Below are 9,293 nucleotides of genomic sequence, written 5' to 3'. Positions count from 1 at the left end.
CTGTGGGATGCTCCATCAGTATTCATGAGCCGCCTGGTACCTTGAGATATATAGAATATAGAAAAAACATTTAAAGCTATGTCTATGTCTGAATCATTGAATCTCTCCAAATCAATTCAGAGTGTTCTGATTCAATTTGGATTCAATTTGGAGAAATTAAAGGGTCTCCTGATTCGATTTCGATTTCGATTTGGAAATTCGGCTGCCAAATCGAGCTAAATCTCCGCCTAATTGACCAAAGCTTCACACAGCCCTAATAAACAGGGTCCCAAGGTGGCTTTTTCCAGTGCAGAGGAGAAAGCAGGGGAGTAGAAAGCAAATGCAAGACCAAGAACCTGAATATCACTGCTCCAGTCATAGCAATTCAATGACTATCAGACAAAACATCTCATTAGAAGTTTAGGCCTCTGGCCTGCAGGCCTCCAAGTTTCACTGTTTATCTGTTCCTCTTTAAAATAAAGTAGAGACTCTCTTTTCCAACTACTCAAAACATTGACTGTAAAGGGATTCAAGATAGCTTGTTTCTGTAGCTGATGATAAACCTTGGTGAAATTTAAAGATATGGACTGACATGTACCAGGCACTTCAGTGGCTTTGAGCCTTTTTTTCTCCTAAATGTGTTTACTGCTCTAAAGCCAAGCTTAAAAAAAGAAAAGCTTTAAAAAGCCCACCAAGATCTGCAATCTGAGAGAGGAGTATTAAAACATTTCAATTTAAAATATGGTGGTTTGACAGATATGGAAAATAAAGTCTTCTACTTGGGTACAAGAAGTAGGCTACCTACCTTTGTAGACACAACTTCTTTTTCTGCTTCTCAAGTTTTGGACTGAAAGTTACAGTTAGCACATATTGTCTCCCTTCCACTAAGCAGAACAAAACAGGAAATTGTCTCTAATAGTCTTCCATCTAGGTGTTTTTGAGCCTTAGCCACCGGCAGTTATAAATTCTCAGACAAATGGAAAGCAGTTTGATAACATATCATCAGATGCTCTTTCAGTAGTACCACATTAACCTTCCAAGGGAAATACCTGGGGTTTTAGCTGCTGTTAAAGCTGCACTACTGTAAATCATGCTGCTCTGTCCTGTCTCTTGGGCTGCTCCCATCACCATGCTTTCTATGTACTCTGCTAAATATTTCCAGAGGAATTAACTAATTTCTCTCCTCCAGTAGCATGCTGAGAGAAAACACACAAGCTGTTGAAACAAAGGTAGGAACATATCAGGTCAATCAGTAATTTAGGTGGTGGAAAATTGTTTCTAGTCATTCCAGAAAATTTGACCTTACCCCACAGCTATTTTGTCCTATGGTAGGACAAACCGTCATTCACAATCAGACAATTTAGACCCATTCAAGGAAATTCAAACTCCTTTCCTGAATCAGTGTATTAGTTTAATCATACTACTGGCCCTTATACGATGACAAGTAGTTTTGCTGCTGTTTGTTTGAGGGCATTATCCTTTTGCATTTCCTGCCATTTCGAACAATGTTTTTGTATCAGTCTGCTTCTCTGATTCTCCTTGTTTCAATCCTGAATTGAAGACTTATTTCTTCCACTAGCAAAATGCCCATCAAGAATTATGGGAGGGATGGAGTGAGCGGGGACGGAGCACCACACGCCACTACCCTGCACCACTGCTGCCTCCCAGGCGGGGGGTTGGGGGGTGGAGGCCTGCATGCGCTCCTCCCCCCCACTCCGTGTCCAGACTCCTGCCCCTTGTGCAGGCTGGTGGTTGACCACCAACACCCACCGCCCCACACTGCCGCTGCTTTGCATCTGGCCATGTGCCACCCCCTCCCCAGCTTTGCGTCCGGCTGTCTGTCTGCGTGACTGTCTGTGCACAGCGCTCTGATTGGCTGTTTCAGTAATCATTATGATCGGCTGCCGAGGCAACCGATCAGAGTGCTCCAGAACCATTACAGACAGACAGACAAAGCCCTTATATACATATAACATTTATTTGTAAGTAGAATCTCCTTCTGAAATGTTTAAAGTATTTGGGACATGGTTTGTATAGAAACCATCAAACAATAAGGTTACATTGTATTGTCAAAATAAAACACTGTTGCAGCTTATGATTTTGGCAGCGCCACAGACATTGGTAGCAAAGATGACCTTAGGGGTGGGAATTGTGGATGGCCACTCACAGTGTGTGGTCAGGGGAACATCGCACACAGTCACGCTTTCCTTCTGTCCGCCCCAGACAGCAGCATCCTGGCCCTGCTGCCTCCAGACGCTGCTCAGGAGGACCCAGGTCAGGCATTGTGGGCGGCTCTGCTTCCCCGCTGGACTGTGCCTTGCACTCCTGCCTGCCTACTTCTGTCTGCAGTGCTGCTGACCTGTGGGAGGGACACACTAAAATACAAGTTCACCCAGGGTACAATTTTCCCTTAGGTCAGTTCTGATTGGTGGTCCTTAATGAGTGAAATGAAATGAAACTCAAGTTTGATGCATTCAGAGAATAGGAAGGCTAACAAAAGTGTGTTGGGGAGGAGTTAGGGGGAGGATAGTTGAGCACTGCATAGTATCAGGGAGACCTTGGAAGACATCAAGTTTGCAGAGCTCGGTGGATGAGCCTAGGAGGAGGGAGCACCTTGAAGATAAGCAAGATGGAGTTGGGCGTAAGTGATTCCTTGTGAGCAAGTTCACTTAACAACCATGTTTCTTGACTTGCACATTTCAAACATTGCACCTGTATTGCGTTAACTGGGGATCTGATCTTGCGTACCTCCAACGTCCCATGAAAGCCTTGGAGGCTGAGGGTGCTGAGCTCAGCAACAGAGTTTTGTCTTTGTTCTGGCAGTGTGCAGCTACTTTGCCTGCTGTACTTTTATCTTTCTGCTTTGGAGGAAATATGACAAATAATCCATAAACTTGAAGTAAATTTGGTAGTTTAAAAATATTTTGGTTTTTAAAAGTTCTGGTTAGGAAAACACATTATTTCAGCAGATTTAATACAGCAATAAAGCTGGTTGCTACAGTATACTTTACAGTAGCTGTCAGTATCAAATATTTTCTAGACACCACATTTGCCGCCTAGCAACTCTGTTAGTCATCTTGCTGCAAGTCATCACTAAGCACAGACCTGTCAGCTGGAGAGTTTGCTACAGGTTTACTCACCAGCCATTGCTCATTAATGTTGGGGTATCTTCCTTGAACTGCTTAGTGTTTTGTAGTGCTGATTCTGCAGGATAACTGCACAAGACTTCAAATAACAAACAGCACATTCCACCTTTTCCCCTCATAAAAGGTACCCAGTGGTCTATTTGCTGGCAGTTGTCTCCTAAGCTGCTACTTCTGAAAAAAATATTGGGACTTTCCTCACCTTCTGGATTTTCAGGGCTCCAAAATTGGAAGTGTACACTCCATGCAGCATATGGCTAGGAGAATAATTTCTATAATGATCCAGGTGATTTTGTACATTGAAGTATTTATTAATTTTTAAATGCAATCAAAAACTTTCTGTTTAACTTAAGCTCACGTGCTAACTGACCTTTCTCATCAGTCTTAATACATGTAACTGTATATTCAGTTTCATAGTGCTTTGATTTCTTAGGCCTTGACTATACTAGACTGTTCTTTGAAGCTTTCTCTCTATTATCACTGCGCATTGTTGTCTCAGTAGTGGTGGGAGGGGCAATATAACCTAGACCTTTTCTGGTCAGGCATAGACAACATGAATAACATGCTAGCACTTGGTCCAGTAGCACTCAGGGTGTTTCACTGAATACTAGTCTGTTAATGCCTAAAGCAGGAAATTGGATAGTAAGAATTCAGGGCCAGTTTAACCCTTTAGTGGGCCCTAGGCAAACAAACTTGTGGACCCCCTCTCCTCACCTTGGCACTGCCACCTGCGGGGAACAGGGCTTGGAGCTGCTGCTAGAAAGCAGCCGCCATGGCGGCAAGGCCAGCAAAGGGGAGGGGAGGGGAAGGGAAGGGAAGTGGACTTGGCCATTTGCGCCACTACCACTGAAGAAAGGACTGGGACACCCGCACATAAGGGCCCTAGGCATGTACCTAGTTTGCCTGTGTTAATCCAGCCCTGTAAGAACATCAGTGGTAACTGTACATAAGGGAGCTATCTTTGGGAGTGGAAAATAGTGATTATAGGGGCCTAAAGAATGAAGAGCATGGCTTGGAAAGGGCAAAGGAGTGACAATGTAGACAGAAGCACAGGGGAAACAAGGAGCGAGCATTAGAAATCTGGAGGAGCAGGGAGCTGCTCAAAAAGCTAGGACAGTGCTGAGCACTGGGAGACGATGATAGATTTGGAATTTACACAGATTTCCAAATACTTGATGATTCTTTTCCACCTTCTCTGGTCAGTTTGGGCATCATAACGTGGGCAGAACTGTCTAGATGTTGATGGAATGGGGTTTGCATGTTACCAGAGATTAAAAGATTCTGAAAATCCGTTGCTGACACAAAAAAAAAGATTTAAGAGCGAAAGAAAGTGAAACCTGTTCATGGTTTCTTTCTTAGTAAACACACTTGAAGCTGCTAGCAGGTTGCTAGTTATCTTATGTCTCTGGAGACTTTGTGCGTGGTTTTTTTTTTTCTTTATCTATTTTCTTTACACAGTACACTTGTTTGCCCTGCAGTTTTTCTCGTGTGATGGCTGGGTAGAGCTGTGGTTTGTAACTTGAATGGTATTTATATTTGTATGTTAAGTGGTATGAAACTATATCTGTTTGCTGAGCATGTAGCTCTGTAGCCAGATCAACAGACTTTAAATTTTTAGTGGCCTGGTTTGCTTTTTAGTCTTTTATGCAGTAACACTGACTGATTACTGCTCAAACTTATAAAGTAGTACAATGTTGAAAAGAAACCATTAGCTTATTGTTGCTAATGCGTATACGCAAAGAGATTTTCATGTGATACGGATGATACAATGGAGAAGCCTATATTACCTAAAATAAAGTGGACATTACAATGCCCTATTTTCAAACAACTTAAACACGTCTAAGGTGGCTTATTTCTATGGTTGCTCTGGTGTAGTAACCATCTGGGTGTGTTTTCTGCTAGTTAACAGATAGTCATGGATAGGGCATTGCTTACTAAGCACAAACACTCGGCAACAGCTGAAAGACACAGAATATCCTCAGAAAAGCTGATAGCTTCAGAGTGGCCCAGTGAAATGACCTGAATGCACTGAGTAGCTAGAATGGGAACTGAAGGGGTTAGAGGATCCAGGAGAGAATCCAGACTGTCAAGATAAATACAAGAGTGAAACAAATGAGGCCAGAATCCATTTTAAGCAAACTCTTCAACAGTACAAATGGCATTAGGTTTATTTAAGAAAAATCAGCATTTTGATATAGAAAGTCATATATAATTGTAGAGGTACCAGGAGATGTCATACATAGTTTTGCATTTCATTTTTAAGCAAGTGGTAGAACAAGCTCTGACAGTTCTAAAAATAATGAAATCAGAAATGACACAAATGGTTATCACATCCCTGACACAGCTCCTTGACTAGAATTCATACTAAATTTAAGACACCACTAACTCTTAGATACAACTGATAGTCTCCTCTTTAGATTTCTGGAAAGAAATGTAAACAGATTACTCTAAAGGAGCCAGTTCCTGGCTGATGAGTTAATTCATAGTATCTAGGAAGCACAAATCCAACAACTAGACTGTTACCTACAGAGATGGCCTAATTAGAGGTATCGAGAATGACAAGTGGCCCAATAGAAAGATACCATGCAAGACAGTCATGTGTTGCATGAAAAGTCCTAGACAATTAGGTCTTCTAAGTATGAAGCAGCCTTTTATTTGAAAACTTCATAGAGGATTCATGGCATCTGGACACCTTACATATCATTGGCTCTGGGATGTGTGTGGGATGTACTTAGTAGCATTCCCTATGGTTTATGCAACATGAGTCTGGTAATGCTGCAGTAACTGGCCCTACCCTTCTCATTTATTGCCTACTGCATCAGGTTCCTCCAGATGTGATTTCCCTCCCTCCCAGTGCATAATGAGTGTGTTCATGGGGATGCTTGTGGAAGTTAAATTAAATTAACAAAAGTACTGTAAACACCTGTATGGATGCTCTTGTTCAGAAGCCTAATGGCCTTTGTTGCGGATCAATCTTCCTCTGCCAGGATTAAAGTAATTTAAAGTAAACTACAATATAGCTACTTCTGAATGAGTGCAATCACACAGGGGTTCAATGTGCTTTGGTTTCAAGAGAGTTCATACAGTTTAATTGGCAGCCATTCAAAATGGAATATACCAAAAGAACCAGTGACTGTCCTCCCCTTGCCATGGTGTCTGTTCTATGGCCCACGCTCCTCTATAGTATCAGTAGAGAAAAAGAGACGAGGCAAATTATACAGCAAATGTTTGGGGAAAATATACTGTGTAGGCTCCTTGCCTGTTTGGGTGGCCCTTTCCCTCTGCTGCAGGGATTTGGGCTTTCCATGATGCAGAAGATAGATGAAAATAGAGAAACAACCGACTGATTCTTATTTGATGATATGTGGAGCTCTTACTACAGGGAGCCAGTATCAGGAAGCAGAAGCTGACCCTCTGTAGGTATCTACATTAAAACTGCTAGATATCTTCTAGTGCACCACACTGCACTGTAAGTTTTCACAGTCACATGAACAACCCAGTCCTTTTATCAGTGACTTGTACACATGATAAGAGCTATTCAGTCATTGTAATATTTTTGTTGCTGCAGCTATGCTCACTGATCAGCCTCTTCCTGTTTTGAGTTCTTAACTTTGAGAGAGACTTCTTGACCTTTTATGATAATAGCACTCATTTCCTGGGAAGAGCTTCACTTGTTAGATGTTAATACATATTTTTAACCTTCTATAATTATCCATTTACATCTCCTATCATACAAACTTCCAGTTAATTTTGTGTCATTATCTATGCTTGGAAAACCTACATATCTAAATGAGCCTAACACCTGAAATGGTGAGCAATAAATGTTTGACATGTATATATTAAGAAATATGTGAGTTTTGAAAAGAAAGCTCATGGAAAAGCTGTGTTGGTGTATCTGTCGGGTACCTATTTGTATCTGGCGATTGGAAAGGAGGAGGCTTGAAAAATCTGTTTGAATTTGATAACTTTGTCATTTATGGCAGCAGCTAAATCAACAATTATTTTCTAAAATACAGAAATGCAGGTGTTCTTGAAGGCAAGGAGATGCACACATACTTTGCTAATATAACAAAATAAATCAGGAAATTAAATGAGGTAAACACAATTCCTCTAGGACATTTCTACTGAGAGACACAAATAGCAAATGGAGTTAGCATCAGTGCGTCATCCCTAACCGCTTTTAACTTCTACAAGAGCGACCAGATGAATTTGAACGAGGGAAAATATCCAGTGCAGAAAGATTAGAATATCCTAACAGATTTTAAATTAGTGCATTTTAGAGGTGATGTATTAGTGGTGTCGATGCTGTGGACAGAATGAACAAGCATCAATGTTGTTTGTAAGCGTTTGCTTCTGAGTGTCTGGAACCTGAATGTCCCTTTTGTTCAATATGTATGCCTGTTTTTCATAAATATGCCTGGTGTCTATCCCCTGGGATTTTGCTGCAGTAACTATTTGTTATTGAATGGGAAATAATTATGATCACACATCTGGACCAGAGGGAAAAAGCCAAAAATATTTTTTTGTAGGATAATGTTATTTTAGTATAATTATTCCCCCATTTAGGGATTTTCTTAATGGACTAAATAGGGGTCGTAGGGGCATATGCCTTTATTCAGGTTGGCCAATTTTTGGCACAACTGTGGAAATGGCATATGGCTAATCAAGGAGGTGGCAGGCTGCACAGCAGCAGATAGGGCAGTAAGAAGAAGGCAGAGTAGGAAATCAGATAGGGACGACAAAGCAAGAAGCAGAAAGTACAGCAGCAGCAAGGACAGAGGAAAGGGATTGGAGTGGCACTGGGGGAGGGTACAGGGCTAATTTGTCACACCTCTCCCAAAAAGGTTGTCCCCTATTGCCCTAATTAATTTTAAAGTGAATCTTGATAAATAAATTAATGGGATTACATAGCAGCATTGTCTATGCTATCAGGAAGCTAGATTTAATGATCCAGTCCTTGGAGATATCTTTTCACTTTTACTGTTCAGATTTTTCCATTATTACCAACAGGAAAGAAGTGAATTTCTTGTACGGCACAGTGGAGTTACTCATATTTGACCTTCCATCCCAAAATATTAAATACATTGTAATTTCAGTTATATTGAGAGCACCCTCTAAACAAACTCATGTTATCTAAATGAATTTCGTGTCCTCTGCTCTGAGGAGCTGGCTCTATTGCACTGAAACATTTTCCTTAAAGTTCTGACAGCAAAACCATCATTAACAGTCAAATCCTATCTAATCAAGTTTAGAACAGTAATGGTGTAGGTTACGCTTACTGAATCAGACCAGAGGCCCATGTAGTTCAGAAGCCTTTCTCCAATAGCAGCTAGTATCAGATACTCTGGAGGAAAACTAAAGAAATCTGGAAGTTTATAAAAACTTACCCACAGAGGAAATTTCTCCCTTTCTCTTCCATCAGTTCATAGATGATCTATGCCTTGCATGTAAGTTTGTATCATATAACGCTGACACCCTGCCTCTCTCCTGTAGCTTCTGTGCAGTCACACTTGACAGTAAGCAGTGTGTGGGGGGTGAAGAAGAGGGAGGAATGGGGGACAGGGAAGGGGGCAGACAGGGGGACAGAGGCTGCAGCTCTGACTCTGGCCCCAACCAAGACTCAGGGCCAGAGTTGGAGCTCTAGCAGCTGCTGTCTGCCTGCCTGCCCCTCCCTTCTACCTTGTACTTTAATCAAAGATGGGGGACTTCTCTTCTCCATGTTGAATGTCAGGGGTTTACTTCATAATGTTGAATGATGATACCTTGTATTTTCTACTGAGAGCACATAGAAGCAGTAAAGCCATCACAGAAGAATGAAACAGAAAATCTTATTCCTCCTTTTAATCATCCCATCACTCTCTGTGCTTCAGAAGAAGAAATGTTACTTACTGTGGTGTTGGTTTCCTGTGTGTCTCCGTATGGTTTAGCTACACATTTCTTTAGATCATTGCACAGCTTTTAACAGCTCAGCTTCAAGATCAAGGTATTGAAAATCACTTAGCTCCTTCCTCCCTCCATTTCTGTCCATCTTAAAGAAAGGCCACAAGCCCATGGCTGTTCTGCAAACTCCTGGCTTACTACTACACAAGTACAATAGAGGGAATGAACTTCTTGTCCGAGACCTGCACTTACCTTACTAATTTATATATAACTTGCCATGACTGCTCTGGG

Source organism: Crocodylus porosus, unplaced genomic scaffold (genome assembly GCF_001723895.1).
Source record: "Crocodylus porosus isolate Cpor-Errol unplaced genomic scaffold, CroPor_comp1, whole genome shotgun sequence".
NCBI classification, from domain to species: domain Eukaryota; kingdom Metazoa; phylum Chordata; order Crocodylia; family Crocodylidae; genus Crocodylus; species Crocodylus porosus.
The sequence above is the reverse complement of the archived record's forward strand: the minus strand, read 5'-3'. Positions refer to the sequence as shown.